Source organism: Plecotus auritus, assembly GCF_963455305.1.
Source record: "Plecotus auritus genome assembly, chromosome: X".
In the NCBI taxonomy this organism is placed as follows: domain Eukaryota; kingdom Metazoa; phylum Chordata; class Mammalia; order Chiroptera; family Vespertilionidae; genus Plecotus; species Plecotus auritus.
In genome coordinates this window covers 10,705,470-10,732,321 of record NC_137784.1, presented here as the reverse complement: position 1 = coordinate 10,732,321, position 26,852 = coordinate 10,705,470, and positions in this window count along the sequence as shown.

Below are 26,852 nucleotides of genomic sequence, written 5' to 3'. Positions count from 1 at the left end.
TCAAGGAGTTCAAGTTTAAGAACCAGGAGGGGTATAGACAAACTTGTAGACAATTATAACAAAATATGGTAACCTCTTAACCCAGGTATAAACAATGCTGTTAAATCCCAGAGGGAGAACCAGCTAGATTTAAGGTCACTTTGCATAGCTATTAAGAGCATAGCTTTGAAGCCAGACTGTTTGGATTCAAAACCTGGTTTTACCTTTACTAACTGTGTGACCTTGAATGAGTTACTTAACCTCTCTGACTCAATTTCTCATCTTTCAAATGGAGGTGATAATAGTATCTACCTCTTTGGATTATTTAAGCAATTAGGACAGTGCCTGGCATGTAATGATCTCTATGTATATTCATATATTATGATAATGTTCTAGTATTTTCACAAGTCCATATGGGCTGTAAAGGAACTAGTGAATGAAAGGGAATCCTTAATTTAAAAAAATCGAATTGCATTTCAGATAGAATGAAGATGTATTCTGTGCTTATTAGGCATCAGATGGTTCACTAACATCCTTGGACACCCATAAGTCAGGGCCAGGCTGCCAAACAGGAGCATTTGGCATGGTTAGGGTTGTTCTGCATTAAGACTAGGGAAGGACCATTCTTTGATCTGAAACTGGCTCCCAGAGAGCATACACGGGTAATCTTACTATTCCCTTGCCTACCCGACTAGATCAGACCATGGGAGAAAAGTCTGGAACAGAAACATTTTTGGGCCTCAGTGATTCCCACATCTGAGAGGGAAAACAGGAGGATGGATGGGTCTTCATGCTCAGAAGTTACAAAACTTAGGGCCTGGCAGGAATGAGGGCCATGGGTTGTCTGGATGTTAGTGTAATCAGGTCAAGTGAAGGCAGCTGTGGGCTGCTTTGGGAAGGTCCTTCTGGGAAATGGGAATCAAAGAGAGAGAGGCAAAATGATGCAGGAGACTGGGCTGGGGTCTTGAGGAATTTGAGAAGAAGACCCATATTAAGCTTTGGAGATACAATATGAAGAAGGGCAGGAAAATAAATCACATTAAGTACACCCCTGTCATGTGACTAGATTCTGGCCAATGGAGTGTAGGCAAACAGGGACATGCTGGTACATATTTAACAGCCTCTTGAGGAGAGAGGGTGGGGAGGGGATCCTTTCATAGAATTTGCTTATTTCCCTAGTGTAAATACTACCCGTGTGTCAGACTTCAAGCTACCAATATGATATCACTAAATACAGAGTTGGGAAGAGTTGCTCAGTGGAGGCCTGTTATATATTAGTTCCACTGCATAGAGACATTAGAGATAGTACCATTTTAAATGATGACCATTGTTTACAACTGGCTTGCAAAATTCCTGAAAATGTAACAATTAGCCCTGGTAATCTGGTTAAAGCTGTCTCCAAAGCAGTATTGATTTTCTCACTGGTAAAATAGAAGCCTCCTCTTCCTCATAATATCTAGATCACAGGATTCTTGTGAAGTCAGAAAAGTATGTGAATGCATTTCAAGATCTGTAAGCAGCTTATAAATATTATATACAAACTAGAGGCCCAGTGCACAAAGTTCATGCATGGAGGGGGGTTCCTCAGCCCGGCCTGCACCCTCTCCAATCTGGGAACCCTCGGGATCTGGCCTAAACTGGCAGTCAGACATCCCTCTTGCAATCTGGGATGACTGGCTCCTAATCACTCACCTGCCTGCCTGCCTGATCGCTCCTAATCCCTCTGCTTGCCTCCCTGATCTCCCCTAACCCCTCTCCCTGCCAGCATGATCACACCTATCTTGCCCCCCTGCCTGCCTGATTGCCCCTAACCTCTCTGCCTGCTTTCCTAATCACCCCTAAGTGCCTGATCACCTCTAACTGCCCTCCCCTGCCAGCCTGATCTCGCCCCCAACTGCCCTCCCCTGCTGGCCTGATTGCCCCTAACTGCCTCTGCCTCAGCCCCCACCATCATGGCTTTGTCTGGAAGGAAGTCAGATGTCTGGAAGATGGCCGTCGACTGGTCTAATTAGCATATTACCCTTTTATTAGTATAGATAGATTATATAGGATAGGATTGCTTAAATGGGGAGGGATCCTTTTTCAGCAGGAGGAGATGCTCTTGGCAGACAGAAACACATATCTGGACTGATAGCCAGCCATATGCACTATACTGCCAAACCAGTCATTAAAAAAATGAATCACTTTCTTACACCTTACACCAAACAGCTGTTGCCCTTAAAACCCCTCCTCAGCCCCCACCTTAGGTTCTGTCTTTGCAGTTCACCCAGGTTTGGTTCTGATTGGTTGGTTTCTATGCCAGTCAGCATCAAAAGCTCCACCTCCTAGGCAGCTATTGACTCCTCACAATTCCCCCAGATTTGGTTCTGATTGGTTGGTTTCTATGCCAGTCAGCATCAAAAGCCCCACCTCCTAGGCAGCTATTGGCTCCTTGCAATTTACCCAGATTTGGTTCTGATTGGTCAGTTTCTAGCATCTCTGGGCCTATCTCTGGGCCTGATCATAAAGGCAGAGCTGATCAGCAGCCGCCCCAAGCTGCTGGTGAGTGGGCTGAACTGCTGACCTCTGGGAGAGAGAGAGAGAGGCTTGGCTCACTCTGCTTCTCTCTTCCGGCCTCGCCAGCAGCCACTGCCACTGCTGATTAGCCCCGCCTCTCTCTCTCTCTCTCTCTGAGAGGTCAACAGTTCAGCCCACTCACCTGCTGCATTTGCAGCCAGGCATTCGGTCAAGCCTCTGGTTGTTGTGGATGTTACGACCCTATATCTTTATATATATAGATTAAAAGTATTCTCACAGCAGTGTCTGGAGCCAGACTGAATAGGTTTGAATCCTGGCTCTACTCTTTTTTAGCTGTGTGACCTTGGGTAGATCCTAGCCCTCTCTGAGCCTCAGTTCCCTCATCTGTAGAGTTTCCGTGTGGTTTAAATAAGTTAACACTGTAAACCACTCAGAATAGTGTCTGGCACAGAGTAAGCACCATCTAAGTATTGACTAAACTTGATTAACAATTTGAACAGCATTAAGACTGCAATTCTTCCAGAACCAAAAGACCTTTTAACTGGGGATCCCAAAATCTTGGCCTCAAACCCCAACACTTGGTTTTAAAGAGACAGCTCCTCTCTATGATAACAGATTTGCTACTGTGCCAACAACCAATGCTTTTTAGATAATGAACCCTGAGGACTATTGCCTAGATAAAGAAGCTGCTTGAATTAGATTCCATTGCTACTCACCATAGTAGCAAGGGGAAAGAGAGCTATCTTATTACATGCCTGGCTGGCTCAATTACTTCATTCCTGACCCAGGCAGACACTGGAGCCAGCCCAGAGCAGAGCCCCAGAGTTGGAGGGGCCATTAGCTGCCCTATAGAATCTGGTCTCATTAACTGATCTGAGGACAGGAAATGGAAGCAAAGCCTGCTCACCACAGTCTCCATGGCTGGGCAGCATAAGAAAGGAGACAGGCAGGATGAGAGAGATGGAGAAGGACGGCATGAGGCAAGGGACAGGAGCCATACTGTCACAGGAACCACAGACTACTTCAAGGAGTTTGAGATTTGAGGTAGAAAGTTTTCAGAAAAAGCTTGGGGATAGGGTTGGGAAGAAGGTGTTGGGAAGGTAATTAGGGTCTCCTCACCTGATACTAAGCAGTCAGGAGCCATAACAAATGAGAATAGAAAGGCAGAAGCAAAGAAAGACAGTCCACAGTGTGAAAAAAATCAAGTCAGGCTGCTAGAGCCAGGTCTTCTCACCTAATGTGCTCCAACCATTGCAGAGCCCTGAATTCCATGGAGTGGATTAGAACCAGCATTTCATTTTTCTTAACAAACTAGAATAGAATAGTGTGGTATAGACTGCCTAGGTACTTATCAATCCCATTTCCTTGTTCTGGGTGTTCAGACTATGATTTCCTGTGGCCCTTACAGTTAGATCGGAGCCATGTAACTAAGTTCTGGCCAATGGAGTGTAGGCAAAAGTGGTTTAGAATCTCCTAAATATATTTACCTTTCTCTCTCTCTCTCTCTCTCTCTCTCTCTCTCTCTCTCTCTCTCTCTCTCTCTCCCCCTTCTGCCATGATGTGTTGAAGATGGTGGCATCACAACAGGGAAGGAGCCTGGAACCCTGGAAGGGCAAAGCTGCCTGATCCGCATTGGGCTAGGACATGAACCAGAAAACACACTTTTATTTTTGTAAGCCACCGAGATTTAGGGTCTTTTCTTTCAGCACCTAGGAAGCATTGCCCTGACTAATAAAAATAACAGAATAAAATGGAATGGCATAGAAAGGAAGGAATATAACAAATAAATTAGAATATAATAGAAACTATCAGAGTGCATTGAAAGTAGTAAAAAGTAAAATTGGTGAAATATTTGTTTCAGTTTATATGTATACTACTTCTCATTATATTTTTTTTTGCTGGAGGAAGAGGTGAAAAGTTTTGAAAATCACTCCTTAGACCTGGAAGGAGGTTTGGGGAAGGAGGTATAGGTACAAGAAAAAGCCTTAGATAACATGGAAATTGCAACATCTGCTACTCTTTAAAGTACTGTGCTATCAACTTGCTAGGTACCCCTACCTTAATGCCTGCCCAGTCCACCTTCTCTTCCATTGGGAATAGCATCCAGTCTTAGTCCTATACTTTGGGGATGGCTTTACCTCTTGAAGTCAAGGTGAACATGTATAAAGCCTGGACAATAGAAGTGTTCTATTCCTAGAGCCACAGTGTTTGGTTCAGGGATGAATGCATGATTCAAGTTGGTCTGATAAGAGCTAAAACTGGCACTTTGGCTGGAGTTATCATACAAATAAGTATTTTATTTCTCTTGGTTTTGTAGCCTTGGAGATATAAATCTGAAACTGTTGGTGGCCATCTTGCCATCATAGAGAAGAACTTGCCAGATAATAGAAACATTAAATAAAGCAGAGCTGGAGACTGAACAAGTACCAGTGACATCATTTGAACCCCTGGATCTAGCCACATCTGAAATCATCCTTGTAGTTTTCAGCTGAGTCTATAAATTTAGCTCTTGGCTTCTTCCAGATTGGGTTGGACTTTTGACAGTTGTAACTGAGAGTCCTGAGGCTATCGTCTTCCATATCTTTAAGATGACACTTCCTTGGTAAAATGAATCTCAGAAAGGATTAAAGTGGAAAACAGCTGGCTCTCAGGCTCCTCCAGGATTTTCCAAGGAGAAGTAGTTTCAATCACTGAAGAATCAGACTTCAACAAATGGAAAATCTATAAGATAAAATGAAGAGGAACCCACTTTTTCTTGTTTTCTATTTTGACAGGATGGAGACCAGTTGAGTACCATTATAACTACTAATATACTCTGAGTGGCCAGATTATGATCTCTGAACGCATAATAATCTGGCCACTCAGTGTGTGTGCGTATATATAAATATATATCTGGTGCTTCAAGTCTGAGTCTTAAAATCATTGAACCACATTGCCATGTTTTTTGCTCTCTCTAAGTTAATAGTTCCTGCAAAGGGCCATCCTTGAAGTCTCTTAGGATCTCTGCTCTGAGTCTCTTCCATTAGAATTCAATTTAACAAAGTCTGACTTTAACTTTGATTTAAACTGTGCAGAGTGCCAATAGGATCTGTTACAGGTGCTTACAACCACAGAAAGGGCATCTAGGTCCACCCTAGGGAGAGTCTTCATTCCCTAGTTCAGGCAGGAAAGTGGGCATGATAAACACTGAGGCTTAATAGAAATGTATTGCTGTTTTCATATGGAGTATTGAGGTCAGGAGCCTACGTTTTAAAAAATTATCTTTGCATCTTATGCAAAGCCCAAATCAGATGCACTTAGGCTTTGCCATCTTTTCTAGCCTGTAGGGTGGTGGACAGGAGGGTAATACTATTACATGGCATGGTTGGGAGAGACAGGCTTTAGAATCCCCATAATTTCCATCGGCCTTCCTCCAAAGCTACTTTAAATAAATACATGGACCACAGAGAAGCCAGGTGACTACTAGCTGGTGCAGCCAAACAAGTCACATAGCCCTCCTCAGACCCCATCGAACAGCGTGCCATCCCATGACCTAAGACATTCCAGAGTGACACTCCTCAGAAACCCTGAACCAGTGCTAGGTAAACCAGTGAGACTTAAAATCACCTAAGGCACATGTTTCAAATGCAGGCTGCACTCCTGGACTGTATTCCTGAGATACTGACTTGGGAGGTCTGGAAGGAGACCTAGGAATGTTTCAGACCAAACTCTCAGATGATCCAAAGTAATGAGATGTACAGTCTTAGAAGATATTGGGCATAGACAAAGGAAAAATAGAGGCAGAAAATGAAAAGATAGGTAAGTAGATGTGGCTAAGAGGAGAAGAGACATGAGAAAACTTCAAATGAGGTGGGCAGTGAGTTCTCAATCAAATAATTGCTTTAAATCCCTGAGTGTTAAGAAGCAGCCTTCCCTCCAATAAACTCTGAAGGCAAAGGAGCATTTGAAGCTCTGTGATCTAAGGGAGATTTAAGTAAGAGAGATTCTCAGGCAATCTTTCTCCTGGGCAGAAATCAAATCTCTGCAGTGCTAGTTCAGGATATGACAGGTTATGTGTACCCAGAAGGACTTTCCATACATTACATCTTAGAGGGAACTAACACCTCAAAAATACCTGGGGAAAAGAAGACCCAGAAATGCCCTACTGAACTGAATGCATTTTATAGTATACAAAAGAATCGTTTTTTCAAAAGGCAAATTTCATTCCACTGTATGGTTCTTAGGTGAGATAAAGACAATATTATTCTGATGACACAAAAAATAAAAACAAATCAAAACCCAAACAAACCAAACTGAAATGCCTTTAGAGCTGCTCACACCACTTCAGAGTTGGAGGAAAATTAATGTGGATCTACTAAGAGACCACATGAGTCAAGTTTAGGCAGTGAAGGACAAACTTCTGGTAGAGATTGGTCCAGTGGTTCTCACACTTGAGTGTGCATCAGAATGACCAGGAGGTCTTGTTACAACACATTGTGAAGCCCCATATCCAGTTTAACTGATTCAGTAGGTTTGGGGTTGGGCCCCAGGATTTGCTGCTAGTCTCAGGCTCATACTTTAAGAACTACTGGGTTAGACCAAATTTTAAGGTTTAGACCAAGGTCCAGAATGTCCAAGGAAAAAAGAATACGAAACCTTGTCTAAAAACCAGAAAGTTATCAGCAGACCATAGTCAAAAACATGGCAGGGGGGATTCTGAAATATTAATATCCCCTTTTCTTGGATAAGCATTTCTATCTCCATTTCTACCATGTTCGCTTGCGTACATGGTGGCTCTATAGTCCTCCACACTTCTTCAAGATGAAGGTGATATGTACACATCTGTTCTATTAAAGGACATAAGCAAAATGGGAAGCTCTATGTTAACCCCTGGATTAGAATTCAGGCCATTCCTGGTCTCTGAGACTATACACCTTCATATGAATAATGAACTCTCTGGAAACCCTTAGTTCCACCCAGTAATTTTCAACACTTGGAAAAGGTATGATCCACCATCTCATATTTCCAGCTCCTTTGCAGAATCCTGAAGGCCAAAAATTAAGCCTCCTTCACATTTATGCAATTTTGCTGGACATAAACTTCTCAGGAAATATTAGTTGAGCTAGAGAAGAATTACTTCTTAGAATATATAAAAACAGAGTCTCCTTAGTCTAGGTCATTAATTAGGCTGTTAGAAAAGAACATGGTAGCTCTTTGAAGTCACTAGGACACACTTTAGAGCTGTACTTATACTACAGGAGAAAGGCAGCCACTTAATAAATCCCAGAGGGGGCTTTCATTCAACTTCCTCAGTGCATGATTCTATTCATACAATAATGGGACTCTACATTTGCATTCACAATCCAACTCTAACTCTTTACTTTTGCTTTCACTTTAATCTGTATCTATGGATTGCCCACACATATTCAGATCTCTAAATAATAGAGTGAATTAAGGTCACCCTATGGATTAAATTAGGAATAAGATGTTGAAGGTGAATCTCTTAGAGCAGCTCTTCATAATAATAATTTGAGGGGCTTCCAGGCCCCTATAAGAAGTCCACAAAAGCAGTGGACCTTCTTCCCAGAAAAATGCACCTATAAACCTCACATTAGTATTTCACAGCTCATACCAAAGAAGAATAATTCCAATAAAACAGAAGGGGCTAGGGTGAGAGAGGGAAAGGGGCTGAGTATGGAAGAAGGTCACGTCTCAGAGTGAGCAGCCCCTGTGTTGTGTTAGTTAAAGTGCCGTAACACTGACAGCTATAACAAACAACTCTTCAAGTTTAAGTGTCTTGACACATAAAAGTCCCTTGTGGATGTTTCTGGTTGGCAAGTAAGTGACTGTACAGCAGCAAATGAGTGATTCAGGGACTCGTGTTTCTTCCATCTTGTCGTTCAACCATTTTTCAGAGCCTGAGTCCTATGCATCCAGCAAAAGTGGAAGTGCTGCATATCGCCTCTGGTCATATTTCATTTATAATAACTGGTTATTATAGGGCCACATCTGATGGAAGTGAGGCTGGAGTATGTAGCCCCTATATGGGAGACCAATTCCTAGCAACAACTCCACAAGCAACCCTTGGTAAGGGTAGAACCCAACCAGTGGGAGCAGAAGTGCATTCTGTACTAAGAGTGTGGCTCTGAGCACTCAGTGGGCCATGAAGTTTAGTGTGTTTTGCAGAGGGAATAAGAAACCTTGGCTTATTTGGTGTGGTTGCCAACCTCCAAGATGACCCAAATGATCCTTGCCTTTTGGTATTCACACCCCTGTATAGTCTCCTCCCACAGTGAATTTATGGCTGATGTGTGACCAGTGAATATGGCAGAAGTGTTAATTGTGTGACTTTGGAGGGAAGGTCACAAAGCATGTTGAGATTTCTACTTTGGTGTCTTATATGTCTTGTTTTGGGAGATGTGGTCCTCATACTATTATAACTGGACAACAGAAGGGTCTGGGCTGCCTGTCACCACTTGAGCCAATGAAGCAGAGACAGGGTTGAATCATATATGAGTGTTTATTCCAATAATGCTGGCAGTATGGGAGAGCAGTTGGTCACCCACAAAAATCTGCTCTGACCCCTTTGCCAGTTGGCTGGTTATATACACACTAGGAAGAAGGTAGCTGTGAGTTACAAGTATAACATGGACAGGGGAGGGTATAGTTTGCAGTCCGGCCTTCAGGAGTTCAAAGTCTGATAACAAGGTGGCTAATCTATGATGTCACAAACAGCTCAGCCCCTTCCTGGGACCAGAGAATGGTCAGGTTCCTGAGAAAACTCCAGGAGGGAGTCAGGGTCCAGGTGCAGCAATCAAATCAAAGTGTGTCCTGTCCTTGGTCTGGTCTCAAAATGTATTTCTTTTGTAATGGACCCATTGAGGCATCTTATCTTTTTACAGCCTTGTTTCATCCTCCTGCTTCCCAGGGTCTGTAAGCAAACTTCTCATCTGTAGTTAGTGAGGTGAATGATTATTAGACAACTATGGCTCTATTCTCATTACATGTCCTTCCCCACTCTCATTATGAGGACTTCTAGCAACCCTGTAGAGAAACCTACAGGGAAAGGATCTGACCTCTTCCACCAACAGAGAGTACCGATTGACCACCATGGAAGCAGATTGGCCAGCCTCAGTCTACCTATAATTGGAGCCTCAGCCAATATTTGATTCTACTCTTAATGAGAGATCTCAAAATAGAACCATCTGGACAAGCTTCTCTTGCATTTCTGATCCAAAAAAGTTTTTGAGTGGAAAATAATGAGTACTTGCTATTTTAAGCCACCAAGTTTTAGAATGGTTTGTTACACAGCAATAGACAACTAATGCATTTGGTAAAATTGTTACATACCAGGCATATGTCATTTAGAGAAGCTTCTGCAAAATGGACTGTTCAGTGTGCAGGAAACTACCCTACCTGCATTTGACTTTTGTAACGGTGGCCACAGATCATGTGTGAGATGGTTGATCAGAAATATAGCTGTGATCATGAAGAAGAATAAACCATGTGGGATTAATCTAGAAATCTTGGCCTTCTTAGCACTAGATGCAACACATCTAACAAGTTTAGGCTTGATTCAGGGTATTGTCAGATAACCAAAGCTTTTTTATTCAAAGTGTAGTTCATGGCCCTGACCGGTTTGGCTCAGTGGATAGAGCGTTGACCTGTGGACTGAAGGGTCCCAGGTTCGATTCCGGTCAAGGGCATGTACCTTGGTTGCGGGCACATCCCCAGTAGGGGGTGTGCAGGAGGCAGCTGATCGATGTTTCTCTCTCATCGATGTTTCTAACTCTCTATCCCTCTCCCTTCCTCTCTGTAAAAAATCAATAAAATATATTTTAAAACAAAAAACAAAAAACAAAGTGTAGTTCATGGGCCAATAGCACTGACCTCACTAGGGAGCTGCCTAGAAATGTGCATCTCATGCTCCAACTCAGACCTAGTGAATTAGAATCTACATTTTAATGAATCTCCAGGGGATTCATATGCACTTTGAAGTCTAAGAGCACTTCACTAAAGGATTATTTGTGTGGTCACTTGAAAATTAAGAGGACTATATTTTGGAGGGATTGCTTCTAGAATCAATTTCTGAATTAGGGGAGGTTGGATTCCTGTCCTCTAAGATTAACTCTGGTGTTACCATGCTGCCGGTCTGTTCTGTGATCCTCGTCTCCAATTTCATCCTTCCTCAGATGTCTAAAGTACCTGTCCCAGGAGCCCAAATCCTGAGTTTCACTATTTTCTTTCTACCCACTGCCTCACTCTTGTTTGATTTAATAAGGCAAATTCATCAAATCCCACTGATGTTTTCTTGCTACCTAAGGGTGTAGATATTGCTCCAGGGAGAAAAAACACATTTTTTTTTTCCTGGTTGTGGTATACGTGGGACACATAGTTTCCTGAGAGTGTGAGAAGCAGATTGCTGCCTCCTATTATTTACATCCTGAGACTCTCCATTGGGGTGTTAGACAAGCCACTGTGGGCTGGAAGGCAGGGTTTTTAAGGAGCAAACAGGAGACCAGAGAAGTCATTAATTATGTTATCACAGAAATTATTTGGTTCTTTTTCTTAACATTACAGCTACTATTGCTGCTGTTAATGCCCTTTTATTTGTCCAAGGGGGTTTGCTCCCATTAGATTAGATTAAGTGTCTCATCTATGGCACAATAACAGATTTGGCCCAGTGCTTTGCTGCTGGCTGTGTTTGACTGATACCCAAGCTTTGACTCCCTGCTGTGTATCTAAGCGGTACAAGCTTCTGTCAATGCATTCAATCTACATAAAAAGAACACAAAATTGCATGTTAGCCTTTTTGAGTCCAGTAATCAGGTTTCCCCACACACACCTCTCCTTCCTCTCACCCCAGCTCTACTGGACAATTTGAGGCACCCTTGTGTTGCAGAAATTTTTGTCTGAGTCAGGTAAAAAGAAAAGTGTTTTGCATTTTAATTGCACTTGATCTGCTCATTAAATGACCCCTGTAATTTATATATTGTTCATAGTTAGTGCTTTCTGCAGTCCTGCTGTGCAGCTGATAACGTTATTCATGGGCTTGCACCTCAAGCTCTGTGGGGAGTGGCTAGGGCTTTCTGTTCTTTCTGAGTTTGCAAAATTCTCTGGCTCATCTTTCAGATTCATGCTGTAGCAGCTGATGTCAGTCACTATCTGCTTCTGCAGGTGATATGAAAAGGCCATTCAGTGAGCCCCAGCCTATTCTTTTGTTTACATTTAATGATTGCCCTTTTCTTTCCAGTCCCTTACACTATTTGCAGACCCATTGGTTGGTTGAGACTAAGCTTCCTCCACACACTCCCTGGATCCTGCAATGAATGGGCTTAAACTAGAGCTGTGAAAAGGGCAAGCACAAGTATCATGCTTCCACAAGCTAAGTACAGAAGAGTGAGACCCAAGACAATAAATAAATATGAAAAGGATAATAAATAAGGAATGGGGCATTGAGTTTTTTCTTTTGTTGGTACATTAAATGGTTAACTTTTGGGAATGAGAGCCATGCTAATTTTGTGATTTGGGAAATAGTCTAAGTGTTTAAGGCAAGTCTATGGGGAAGCAAAGTTCAGTTTTCACAAAATGTTTAGGTGTTTAATCAGTTTACTTGCTTCATATTTACACTGGAACTGTATACCTCACATTCTCCAGAAAGATATGTTATGGGGTTGAGTTGGATTATTTTGGCCCATCTCAGATTTTGTGGTTTTGCTCTCAAAATCTTTGTGCTACTCAAAGTGTGGTCCATGGTGCATCAATGTCATTATCACCTATGAGGTTGTCAGAAGTGCAGAATCTCTGAATATGCATTCTAAGGAGATCCCAGATGGCTTGCACATCACAGTTTGAGAAGCACAGAATAGACAATTGGGTCTCAACCCTGGCTGCACATTCAAGTTATCAGAAAACATTTTAAAAAGAACATTAATGACTGGATCCACCCCCCCCCCCAAAGATCCTGAACTAATTGCTCTAGCATAGAACTGGGAATTGAGAGCTTTCACAACCTGCTCCAGTAATCTAACATGTAGCCAAGGGCAAGGGTCATGAGATTATACACAATCTTCGAGAAGGATTCAAAACAAACAGTTCTAAGCCTAAATCAGTGCTCCACAGACATTTCCAAATCTCCATTCCCATTTCATCCCCCCCACTCCTAGACTGCCTCAGAACCTGTAGGGTTTTCAGCACAATTTATCTTGACATGTATTTCTTCAGTGCCTCATATGGGTCCATCTTACCACACCCCATAGGCCATTCAGACAAGCCAGAAGGCGAAATCATTTGTGTGCAAGACAGAGTTTGCTGCAGAGTCCTTTGCACCACAATTATGAAAGGTCACTTTGTGCTTTTGCTGATAGCTCCATCGGAGCCTGAGAAGGTGGGTTCTGAGACAGCTCTGAAACACACCCCTTTGTAGAAGTTGCATGACACACCCACCCATTTGGGTTCCTAATGACCAGTTTCAGAGAATCCCAATTTCATGTGCATGCATGATTTAGTTTTTTGACATCTTTTCTAGTATATGATTAGCAAACTTTCCAATATCTATTTTTTTTTAATTAGAAGAGAGGCAGGTGGTCCTTTGGAAAATATTTTGAAATGGAAGTCAGAAGACCACCAAGCAGTTTGTTACAATGTCTGAAATCTAATTTAAAATTCCTCACCAGTTTTAAGATGCCATTATGTATGTCAAATTTAGATTAAGTAATAATCCAGGTGCAAATCAAGCATGCACACCTCAGGACTGGTCTGTGGCCATTCAAAGCAGAGACTACTAGCTATATCCATTTCTGCTATTCAGATCGCTGAGCATAGCAAATGTGAGAAAGAGGTATTATTGGCGAAATGAATGACTTGTTTATTAGCATGGCAAATGTTGAAATGAACTGTCGTTGAAATCACATGAACTCAAGATATGTGGATCTGCCCACATTATTTTTGCAATGCTGCCTACTCTTGCATGAACCAGGTATAAGAACATAGTGACATCCACAGCTTGTACCCTTAGGGATGATGCCCAAGAATCGAACTCTAAATGGGTCCTTGCCCAACTATTGATTTAAGATGATTTCTTATTGGCCAACACTTTCTATCATGATAACATAATCCTGTCATGCTATGTTGTTGTGCCTGCTTTCAAAGGGAACTTTTCACGCAAGACAATAGAAGATAGTTGGAGAATTGCTTTCCTCTTGATCTGGTCCTGAGATTGCATTGAAGTAGCTAACCCTCATTCACTCACATCCTTTCAGTGTCTATCATTAGCTACAGATACATCCTAATAATTGTGCATGAACAAATAGGCAGGAGTCAACTTCAACCAAGTTGCATGATCTTCAGTCTCAACTTAGTTGGTATACTTCCCTGGGTCTCAGGCATTTTATTTAAAAAATCAAGAGGATTATATTAAATACTTCTTTCTGGCTTAAGATTCTTTTTTTTTTTTGTATTCTAACATATCAAGAAAAGTCAAGCAGACCAAGATATGCTAGACTGCAGTAGATCTGAACCCTTGTGTCCCCCCTGCAGGGCCCCCTTAATTGCAGTCCATATTGTGTGACTTTTCAATAATTCTAAGCCCCTGGGAAACTTAGCTCAAGCTTGCCATTCTCTCTGTATGGTCCCAATTAAGTGTGTGGACTGTAACAGGGAATTCTAACAAGGCTCTGAATGTTGCTAAGTTAATAGAATATTCTGGCAAAAGCAGAGTGGATGAGATGATACTTTATAATTGTCTCACTGAGCAGGCTCCTTTTATACTGAGAAACACTGGCAGTAGGTTGGTTTCAATTTAGCATTTTTCTTCAAGGGAAGCTAACAGTGGTACTCATTTCCCAGTGTGGCTTAAATGAAAGCATCAAGTCTGATGACCCTGAATCAAGCTCCAGCCACTCCTGCTTGGTGCTTTATGGAGTCAATGAAGCTATTGCAAGAAGTAGACCCCAAATGGTGAGGCTCAGGCACCTGTTTGTTCCAGTAAAGGAGGACTGGCGTGTTTAATTGACCCAGTGGTAGATAGCTGTCCCTATTTCATCCTCCTAAACAGATTTGGTATCTTTCTATTGTGGTTTCCCAAGGATTCCTGGTGTGAGCCTTTTATAGTTCCTAATGAAACCATTGCACTAATTTCAGTGGAAATCTGTGGCCTAAAACAAAGATGGGACTTGACAGCACTGTTTCCAGTGCAGTTATTGAAAATAATCCCAACCTATTGGGGCCAAAAATAACTGAGATCAAGACAAATATCAAGCTATTATTGCAATCTTGTGCAATAGCAGCTCCAATGAAAAAATGCTAGGCAGCAAACCAAACGAGGCAGTTAATCTCAAAGATTTTTACTTGGAAAAATCCTTCAGGACATGTGGCTCCCAGCTCTGAAGTTTTCCTGTTTTGCGTTATCAAAATGTTTACTGGATTTTAGCTTTGTTATGTGTTTTTTGGTTTCCTAAAAGGACTTACCTTTTTATTAAAAGACAGCATAAAATGAATAATCTGTTAAAGGTTTCAAGTGGGTTGTGATTGCATATCATTGAACCTAATTGTGTTTTAAATGATGGGAATATTTAAAATGTGAGCATGAGAAGTCTTGGTTAAAATGGCCATGAAAGATAAAGCAGAAGGTGTTGACAGGTATTTCTTAAGGTGATTTGGATATTTAAAGTCTAGTAATTGCCTACTAAATAACTTCATTTGTCTGCAGTTATAGGAAACTAAAAAGAACACTTAGCCCATTTCTATGAATCCTATCTAATAAAAGAGTAATATGCAAATTAACCATCACTCTGCTACACCCACCAGCCATGCCCTCAAGCCACGCCCACCAGCCAATCAGGAGCAAATATGCAAATAAACCCAACCAAGATGGCTACAGCCACAGAGAGCAGGAGGGAGGCTTGGGTTTCCCCGGCAATGGAGGAAGCCAAGCTTTCTGCCTGCCCTTGCCGGCCTAGGCCTCCACTGAAGGCTACAAAGTTTCAATGATAGAAGATACATAAATCCAAACAGAAATGGCGGCAGCCACGGAGCTGGAAAGAGCAGGAGGCTAGGGTTGCCCCCGGTGATGGAGGAAGCCAAGCTTTCCGCACACCCTGGCCGGCCAAGGCCTCCACTTAAGGCTACAAAGTTTCAATTATAGAAGATACATAAATCCCCCCCAAAATGGCTGCTGCCATGGAGCAAGCAGAAGGCTTGGCTCCGCTCCAGGCTACAAAGTTTCAATTGTAGAAGATAAATAAACCCCAGATACCAGGGCCTCCACTTGGGTTGCCAGGGGGCGTGGCCGGCCTGCAAACCACCACAGGCCCCTCGCCGAGGCTGCCCCACACCCCAAGGGAACCCCCACCCTGATCCAGGACACCCTTCAGGGCAAACCAGCTGGCCCCCACCCGTGCACCAGGCCTCTATCCTATCTAATAAAAGAGTAATATGCAGATTGACCATCACTCCAACACACAAGATGGCTGCCCCCATGTGGTCAAAGATCCTGCCCCCATGTGGACACAAGATGGCCACCACAAGATGGCCAGCAGGGGAGAGCAGTTGGGAGGGACCAGGCCTGCAAGGGAGGGCAGTTGTGGGTGATCAGGCCAGCAGGGAAGGGCAGTTGGGAGGGACCAGGCCTGCAAGGGAGGGCAGTTGGGAGGGACCAGGCCTGTAAGGGAGGGCAGTTGGGGGCGATCAAGCCTGCAGGGGAGGTCAATTAGGGGTGACCAAGCCGGCATAGGAGGGAAGTTGGGGGCAACCAGGCCTGCAGGGAAAGGCAGTTGAGAGGGACCCAGGCCTGAAAGGGAGGGCAGTTGGGGGGACCAAGGCCTTCAGGGAAGAGCAGTTGGGGGGGGACAAGGCCTGCAGGGGAGGGCAGTTAGGGGTGACCAGGTCTGCAAGGGAGGGCAGTTGGGGGGGACCAAGGCCTGCAGGGGAGGGCAGTTGGGGGGAACCAAGGCCTGCAGGGGAGAGCAGTTGGGGGGGACAAGGCCTGCAGGGGAGGGAAGTTAGGGGTGACCAGGCCTGCAGGGGAGGGCAGTTAGGGGAAAACAGGTTGGCAGGGGAGCAGTTAGGCATCAATCAGGCTGGCAGGGGAGTGGTTAGGGGCAATCAGGAAGGCAGGCTGGTGAGAAGTTGGGAGCCAGCAGTCCTGCATTGTGAGAGGGATGTCCCACATTGGAGAGGGTGCAGGCTGGACTGAGGGACACACACCCCCATGCACGAATTTTGTGCACCGGGCCTCTAGTACTAGTATAAAGTTCCAGTGATCCTAATGTTTTCCCAGAACCAAATGCAATGCTCCTTTAACTTGGAAAGATATTTTGATAAACATTTAATAAATATCTGCTATATGCCAGTTACTCTGGTAGGAGATTAAGAATATACCCTCAAAAAATGTAAGAAGATCCCCTAGCCAGTTTTGCTCAGGTCACTCAAGTGTTAGCCCAAGGACTGAAGAGGCTCAGTTCCAGTTAAGGGCATGTACTTCGGTTGCAGGCTCGGTCCCAGGCCCCAGTCAGGGTAATGCAGGAGGCAACCAATCCATGTGTGTCTCTCTGTCGCTCCCCCTCCCTTCTGCTCTGCCTAAAAATCAATGGAAAAAATATCCTCAGGTGAGGGTTAACAACAACAACAATTGTAAGGAGGTGCCCTGGCCAGTGGGGCACAGTTGTTTGGGCATCATCCTGTGTACCAAAAGGTCACCAGTTCAATTCCCAGTTGGGGTACATGCCCAGGTTGTGGGTTTAATTCCTTGTAGGGGTGTGTGCAGGAGGCAGCCGATCGATGTTTTTCTCTCACTTTTATGGTTCTCTCTCTTCCTTTCCTTTCTCTCTCTAAACAATCAATGAAAATATATCTGTAATAATAAAAGCATAGTATGTAGACCAGACAGCTGAATGACCTTCTAGACGTCTTTACAGACGACTTTACAGACGAAGCTGGGGCTGCGAGGGCTGAGCCCCTTGCATGAATATTGTGTAATGGGCCTCTAGTATTTTTGAGGTACAGACACACATTGGAGAACCACCAGCTAGCATCCTGATTTTGAAATTCATGATCAATCTTTGAGTCATGAGAAGTGCTAATGATGGTATTCCAATACATCCCAAGAGACCAGTAGAACTGAGACACAGATAAAGTACCCAAGAACTTAGAAGAAGGAAGCGTTGGAAGGCACAGAGGGTTCAACTTCTTAATTCACCCCATTCTCATCTCTTCACCTTTGTTTTTCTATATTTAAGGACATTAGTCTTTAGTTGGCAGTGATCACTGGTGGTCACTGTATTGAGTATCTCAGCCATGGATGTCCTTCAGAATCTGTGAAATTTTAAAAAAATAAAGACTCCCCAACCTCTGCCTAGATTTCAGAATCAGAATTACTAGGATGGGGCTAAAGATTTGTTTTTTTAAAGCATTCCTTCTTCTAAGCTCTAGGGTACTATATCTGTGTCTTATTTCTACTGGTCTCTTGGGATGTGTTGAAAGACCATCATTAGCACTTCTCATGGCTCACAGCTTCACCATGAATTTCAAAATCAGGGTGCTAGCTGGTGGTTCTCAAATGTGTATCTGTACCTCATATTTTAATTCTGATGCTCTTCCAGGGTTATGGCTTACTTGAATAGAACCAATGTACCAAGAACACTTTGTGCTAAAGGACCAGGGTGCTATAAAAGAAATAGGAAGTCAGGTCCCTGTCTACAAATAATTTATTACGATAGAAGAACTTCATGAAGAAAATAATAGAGAAAGAGAGAAAAACAAATAAACCAGAAGGAAGGTCATGGGACTATGCTACTAAATATATATATATATTGTTTAAAGTATTGCAGACGTCTCCTTTTTCTCCCATTCACCTCTTCTTCCCCACCTCTCCCTCCTGCCTTAGGCCTTCACTACACTATGTCAAGTTCTTTGGTTAATCTCTCCCCAATCACCCCTTACACGCCACCTTTTCTCTGAGATTCTATAGTCTGTTCCATGTTTCTATGTCTCTGGATCTATTTTGTTCATCAGTTTATTTTGCTCTTTAGATTCCACATATGAGTGAGATCATGTGATACTTGTCATTCTATGACTGATTTATTTTGCTCAGCATAATACTTTCCAGGTTCCTCCATGTTGTCTCAAAGGGTAAGAGGTCCTTCTTTTTTACTGCTGCATAGTATTCCAGGGTGTTAATGTACCACAGCTTTTTTATTTACTCATCTACTGATGGGTACTTGAGCTGTTACAAATGTTAGCTATTGTAAATTGTACTTTTATGAACATAGGGGTGAATATATTCTTTCTGATTAGTGTTTCAGGTTTTGTAGGCTATATTCCTAGAAGTGGGACCACTGGATAAACTGGCAGTTTCATATTTAATTTTTTTTTTTGAGGAAACTCCATACTGTTTTCTATAGTGGCTGCACCAGTCTGCATTCCCACCAGCAGTGTACTAGGGTTTCCTTTTCCCCACATCCTTACCAGCACCTGTCATTTGTTGATTTTTCATGGTAGCCATTATGACAGGTGTGAGATGATACCTCACTGTCGTTTTAATTTGCATCTCTCATATGATTAGTGACTTTGAAAAATTTTTATGTCTCTTGGTCCTCTGTATGTCCACTTTGTAGAGGTGTCTATTTAGGTCCTTTGCCCATTGAATTATTTATCTTCCTTTTGTTAAGTTTTTTGAGTTCCTTATATATTTTGGATATATACCCTTACCAGATGTATCATTAGCAAAAATCTTCTCCCACATAGTGGGCTCCCTTTTCATTTTGGTGATGATTTCTTTTGCTGTGCAGAGCTTTTTATTTTGAAGTAGGGACTTTGCCACATTTGCTGTTTTAGAGGTAAGAAGTAGTATATAACTTTTGCACAAGCAGGTTCACCCCTAATATTTGTAAGACCTGTAATTAGAGTACAAATGGAAGCCTTATATATGTCTAAATACTTAAAAGTTATAAACAAATTAATAAACTGTTAATCAAAACATGTCTATCCTCTTACCTTAACAAATAAATCTTATTAAGACCTGATAGACCAGGTATGAATTTAAAATTATTGGACTCTTTGGAGTTCCACACTGGACCCTAATGGCGTGGAGAGAGTAAGCTTGAATGACCAGCCTGTAGACTACCCACACATCTCTTCCCTCTTAGACTCTATTTCCCACTGTAAGGAGCCTTGTGGGTACATGGACCAATGGTATGGAGTATCCACCTAAATTCTATTCACACCTCCCTGCAAACAGCTATTCCTTAGCCTTATTTCTAGCATATGGTGTTCTTACTGGTTACATAATCTGTCCTTATGAAGAAGGACCCACGTGAGAAGCCCATGCAGCTCTGGAAGCTGGCTGGGGCCATTTAGTTAGGAAATTCCAAGGTTCTTATCACCTAAAACATGGTATAAAAGGTTTTGGCCTTGCTGTCTCTTTACCCTGTAGGAAGAGATCCAGCCAGAGTAGGTCTCTCTAATGGTCAGAGCTAAAGATAGAGCCTCTCCTGATGGGATAAAAGAACAGCAGTCTGTACAGACAAGGTAGTGGATCAATCTTAAAAATTATAGATTTGGCCCACGAAAACATGAAAATCAGTGTGTGGAGAATAATCCTAGAGAAAAAATAAATTTATCTCATTCCCCATCCTTTTATCCCAGTTGTGGGTTCAAATTTAGATCTACCAACCCCACTAGTCTCAGGGCTTTTAATTAGTTAAGATTAGGTTCAGAAGCTACTGAAGATGGCGGCTGGCAGGATGGAGGTGAGGGAGAGGAAGTGACTGAGTGAGGGTATGAAAGGAGAGTGTGTGGATGTGTGTGGTGTGTGTGTGAGTGAGTAAGGGACAGTTAAATCTCACAGGAGCAGCAGGGGCTGGCAGACCAGGCTCTCTTGGACAAGGAGAGACTACTACTGCTGTGGGCACTCCCTGGACTGCAGGACTCCAGCACGGAGCCCACGTCATCTTGAAGTGGAGAATGACCTTTTTTAGGAACTCATCAGTACCACCAACCAGACAGGCCTTGGAACTGCCCTGCGACCCAGCAGCCACTCCAGCCAAAATCCTGCTGCCCCACCCGCATACCTATGGACCCTGGGACCTCCACCTCCAAAGGTGTACCGCTTGGCAGCAGTAAGTGCAACCTCCCCCTCCCCAGCAGCAGAACTCTGGACAAAACATTCGTGTGTTTCTAGCGTGCAGGCATCCAGGGCACACCACTCCATGGGCAGTGCCTGGGAGCCACTGGGAACCCCCATGGGTGTGATTTTGTGCAGACAAGGGCGCGCGGCCCCATAGTAGAAATTCTGAATTCCCTCTTCCTGAATAACTGCCCACGGACACCACAGCTGTGCAACTTCAATGCCAGGGCCCGTCAGAGTGCCTTAGAGCTCTGCACAAGTAAAGACACCTCCACACGCACACATTTCCAAGGAGCAGGACCCCTGAGCCCATCTATCCACAGCATGCTTGGGGGAGCAACTGTGAGCTCTCCCTGGGTGTGATCTTAGACAAACAGGGGCGCACGCCCCCCCCCCCCGCCCCAGCAGTAGAAATTCTGAATTCACTCATCCTGGATACCTGCCCACAGGTGCCTCAATTACACGGCTACACTGCCAGGGCCCTTCAGAGTGCTTCAGTGTGCCCCATAGGCAAACTACCGCAGGTGCCCCTGTGAGCCACCACTGGGAGCGAGCACCTATCCACCACAGGTGCAGCAGCAAAAGCTGAGTCTGCCCACCCCACAACTACAGAACTCTGGAGACCACAGTCACACTTTTCCAGAGTGCAGGCTCCCTGAGCCCCATCACCCCAACAGACGGTTCCTGGGTGCCACTGTGAGTCCCCACTGGGCACGCGTGATTTCAATTAAGGGTGCAAGACAGCAAAAAATTGGGACACTCCCCTCCATGGCTGCTGACTTCTACTCACCGCAGTTGTGCCTCTCAAGCTCGCAGGCCTACATCAAGAGAACCCAAATAGCTCAAGTAGGGAGCTACACTAGATTACCAAGCCCAGGAGAACTGAGAGATTACACCAGTAGCACCATTCCCAAAAGAACCTGGGTAGCAAAGCAATTAGATCTACAATTAAAACATTACAGGAAAACATGGGAAGACAAAAAAGCAATCCCCAAAGTAAAGAAAAAGAGGAATCACCAGAAAGGGAGTTAAATGAAATTGAGGCTAGCAGCTTGTCAGAGAAAGAATTCAGAGTAATGGCTATAAGGATGTTTAAATGGCTAGATGACAAATACACACAACTCAATGAGAATTATAAGGAGCTGAATGAGAATGTCGCCAACAGGAAAAGGAACCAAGAAGAGATGAAGAACCACATAGCTGCAATAAAGAACACAATGGAAGGCTTAAACAGTAGACTAGAAGAGGCTGAGGACTGCATCAGCGAATTAGAAGACAAAGTAGTAAAAAACACACAAAACACAGCAGCAACTGCAAAGAAGAATTAAAAAAACAAGAGGAGAGACTAAGGGAGCTTTGGGACAACACAAAACGAAACAATATTCACATAATAGGAGTACCAGAAGAAGAGGAAGAGAAGCAAGGAATAGAAAACCTGTTTGAATAAATAATAACAGAAAACTTCCCTGATATTGGCAAGAAAAAAACCATGCAAGTCCAAGAAGCACATAGAGTCCCAAACAAGATGAACCCTAAAAGACCGACACCAAGACACATCATAATTAAATTGGCAAACACCAACGACAAAGTAAGAATCTTAAAGGCTGCCAGAGAGAGACAGAAAGTTACCTACAAGGGTTCTCCTATTAGAATATCAACGGATTTCTCAACAGAAACATTCCAGGCCAGAAGGGAATGGAATGAAATTTACAAAGTGATGCAAAGCAAGGGACTGAACCCAAGAATACTATACCCAGCAAGGCTATCATGCAAAATTGAAGGTGGAATCAGGAGTTTCGGAGATAAAAAAGGGTTAAGAGAGTTTATCACTACCAAGAGAGCAATGCAAGAAATGCTAAAGGGTCTGCTGTAAAAAGAAGAAAGAGAAAGGCAAGAAGAAACACAAACATTAAGGAAAAATATGACAACAAACATGTACTGGTCAATAATAACATTAAACGTAAATGGATTAAATGCACCAATCAAAAGACATAGGGTAGCTGAATGGATAAGAAAACATGACCCATATATTTGCTGTCTACAAGAGACCCACCTCAGAACAAAGGATTCACACAGACTGAGAGTGTAGGGATGGAAAAACATTTTTCAGGCAAATGGAAATGAGAAAAAAGCGGGGGTTGCGATACTCATATCTGATCAAATAAACCTCAAAGTAAAGGCCATAACAAGAGATAAGGAAGGCCACTAAAATAATACTAAAGGGAGCAATTCAACAAGAAGATATAACTCTGGTAAACATATATGCACCCAATACAGGAGCACCCAAATACATAAAACAACTTCTGGAAGATATCAAGGGAGAGATTGATAGCAATACAGTCATAGTAGGGAACTTTAATATGCCACTGACACCACTGGATAAATCAACTGAACAAAAAATCAGCAAGAAAACAGCAATCCTAAATGACACACTATAGATCAGATGGACTTAATTGACATTTTTAGAACATTTCACCCTAAAGCTACAGAATATACATTCTTCTCCAGTGCACACGGAACATTTTCAAGGATAGACCACATATTAGGACACAGGCAAAGTCTCTTCAAATTCAAGAAGATAGAAATCATATCAAGCATCTTCTCAGATCACAATGGCATAAAACTGGAAATCAACTACAATAAAAACAATCCAAAAAAATCAAACACTTGGAGACTAAATAGCATGATATTAAACAATGACTGGGTTACCAGAGAGATCAAAGAAGAAATAAAAAATATCATGGCAACAAATGACAATGAAAACACAACAATCCAAAATCTATGGGACACAGCAAAAGCAGTCTTGAGAGGGAAGTTCATAGCTCTACAAGCCTACTGCAAAAAAACAAGAAACAATGGTAATAAATTATCTAACCCTACAACTCAGTTAGAATGAGAGCAACAAGAAAAGCCCAGTGTAAGCAGAAGGAAGGAAATAATAAAGATCAGAGTGGCAATAAACGACCTAGAGACCAAAGAAACAATACAAAAGATCAACAAAACCAAGAGCTGGTTCTTTGAAAGGATAAACAAAATTGATGAACCTCTCGCCAGGCTCACCAAGAAGCAAAGAGAGAGGACCCAAATAAAAAAAATCAGAAATGAAAGAGGAAAAATAACAACAGACCCCACCGAAATACAAAGGATTGTTAAAAAAAAAAATACTATGAACAACTCTATTCCAACAAACTAGACAACCTGGAGGAAATGGACATATTACTAGAAAAATACAACCTTCCAAAACTCAATCAGGAAGAATCTAAAAATCTCAATAGGCCAATAGCTATGGAAGAAATTGAAGCAGTCATCAAAAACCTTCCAGCAAACAAAAGCCCGGGGCCAGACGGCTTCACAGGGGAGGTTAACCAAACATTCAAGGAAGAACTAAAACCTATCCTCCTCAGACTATTCCAAAAAATTCAAGAGGAAGGAACACTTCCAAGCTCCTTCTATGAAGCCAAGCATCACCCTAATACCAAAACCAGATAAAGACAACACAATGAAAGAGAATTACAGGCCTATATCCCTGATTAACATAGATGCCAAAATCCTCAGCAAAATTATAGCAAATTGGATCCAGCAGTACATCAGAAAGATCATACACCATGACCAAGTAGGATTTATCCCAGGGATGCAAGGATGGTACAATATCCACAAATCAATAAACGTGATACATCACATAAACAAATTGAGAGATAAAAACCATACAATCATATCCATTGATGCAGAAAAGCATCTGACAAAATCCAACACCCATTTTGATAAAAACCCTCAGCAAGGTGGGAATAGAAGGATCATACCTCAACATAATAAAAGCCATATATGACAAACCCACAGCCAACATCATACTCAATGGGCAAAAACTAAAACCATTTCCCCTAAAAACAGGAACAAGATAGGGATGCCCACTCTCACCACTCCTGTTCAACATAGTGCTGGAAGTACTAGCCATTGCAATAAAACAAGAAGAAGAATTAAAAGGCATCCAAATTGAAAAAGAAGAAGTAAAACTGTTTTATTTGCAGATGACATGATACTGTACATAGAAAACCCTAAAGACTCCATCAAAAAAATATTAGACTTAATAAATGAATTTGGCAATGTAGCAGGATACATAAGTAATGCCAAGAAATCTATGGCATTTCTATACACCAACAGTGAACTGACAGAAAGAGAAACTAAGAAAACAATCCCATTTACCATCGTACCAAAAAAATTAAGATACCTAAGAATAAACTTAACTAAGGAGGTAAAAGACCTATACGTGGCAAACTACAGGACACTGGAAAAAGAGATAGAGGAAGACATAAACAGATGGAAGAACATACTGTGTTCATGGACTGGTAGAATCAACATCATTAAAATGTCCATACTACCCAAAACAATCTATATGTGCTCGCTTCGGCAGCACATATACCCAAAACAATCTATAGATTCAATGCACTCCCCATTAAAATACCAATGGCATATTTCACAGACCTAGAAAGAATTCTCCAAAAATTCATCTGGAATAAAAAAAGACCCTGAATAGCCACAGCAATCCTGAGAAAGAAGAACAAAGTAGGTGGGATCTCAATACCAGATTTCAAGCTGTACTACAAAGCCACTGTTCTCAAAACAGCCTGGTACTGGCACAAGAACAGACATATAGACCTATGGAATAGAATAGAGAACCCAGATATCGACCCAAACCACTATGCTCAATTAATATTTGACAAAGGAGGCATGAACATACAATGGAGTCAAGACAGTCCTTCAATAAATGGTGTTGGGAAAACTGGACAGATACATGCAAAAAAATGAAACTAGACCACCAACTTATACCATACACAAAAATTAACTCAAAATGGATACAGGACTTAAACATAAGACCGGAAACCATAAAAATACTAGAGGAATCCACAGGCAGAGAAATCTCAGACATATGCCGAAGCAATTTCTTCACCGATACCGCTACAAGGGCAATGGAAGCTAAAGAGAAAATAAACAAATGGGACTACATCAAAATAAAAAGTTTTTGCACAGCAAAAGAAACCATCAACAAAACAACAAGAAAGCCCACTGTATGGGAGAACATATTTGCAAATGTTATCACTGATAAAGGTTTAATCTCCAACATCTACAGGTAACTTATACAACTTAATAAAAGGAAGATAAATGATCCAATAAAAAAATGGGCAACGGACCTAAATAGAATCTTTTCGAAAAAAGACAGAAGGAAGGCCAAGAGACATATGAAAACATGCTCAAAGTCACTAATTATCCGAGAGATGCAAATCAAAACAACAATGCGTTACCATCTCACACCTGTCACAATGGCAACCATCAACAAATCAACAAATGACAAGTGCTGTTGAGGATGTGGAGAAAAAGGAATCCTCATGCACTGCTGGTGGGAATGCAGACTGGTGCAGCCACTGTGGAGAACAGTATGGAGTTTCCTCAAAAAACTAAAAATGGAGCTCCCATTTGACCCAGTAATCCCACTTCTAGGACTATATCCCAAGAAACTAGAAACACCAATCAGAAAGGATATATGCACCCCTATGTTCATAGCAGCACAATTCACCATAGCTAAGATTTGGAAACAGCTTAAATGCCCATCAGTAGATGAGTGGATTAGAAAACTTTGGTATATCAACACAATGGCATACTATGCTGCTATAAAAAAGAAGGAATTCTTACCATTTGCAGCAGCATGGATGGACCTGGAGAGCATTATGTTAAGTGAAATAAGCCAGGCAATGAAAGAAAAATACCCCATGATCTCACTCATTTATGGAAAATAAAGAACAGTATAACCTGATGAATAAAAAGATAGACACAGAGGCAGTAAAACATGGAACAGACTGTCAAATTACAGCGGGAAGACTGGGGAGTGTTGGGGAGGGGGGGAAAGAGATCAACCAAAGGACTTGTATGCATGCATATAAGCACACCAATGGACACAACACACTTGGGGGGGGGGCGGATGAGGGCATGCAACAGGGGGTAGTGGAGGCTGGGGGAAGGTCAATGGGGAAAAAAGGAGATATATGTACTAATATATGTAATATTTTAAACAATAATAAAATAAAATAAAATGGAAACTGAAAAAAAAGAAAGAAGGAAATAAACAAATGCTCACCAACCGACAATAAGACAAACACTCCAAAAAATGGCAATAAATGGGAAAGAAAAAAATTTCAAAAAAAGCAGGACAAATAAAAATTTTAAAAATCAGGTGGCAAACAGGTTCAAATATGCTAATTAT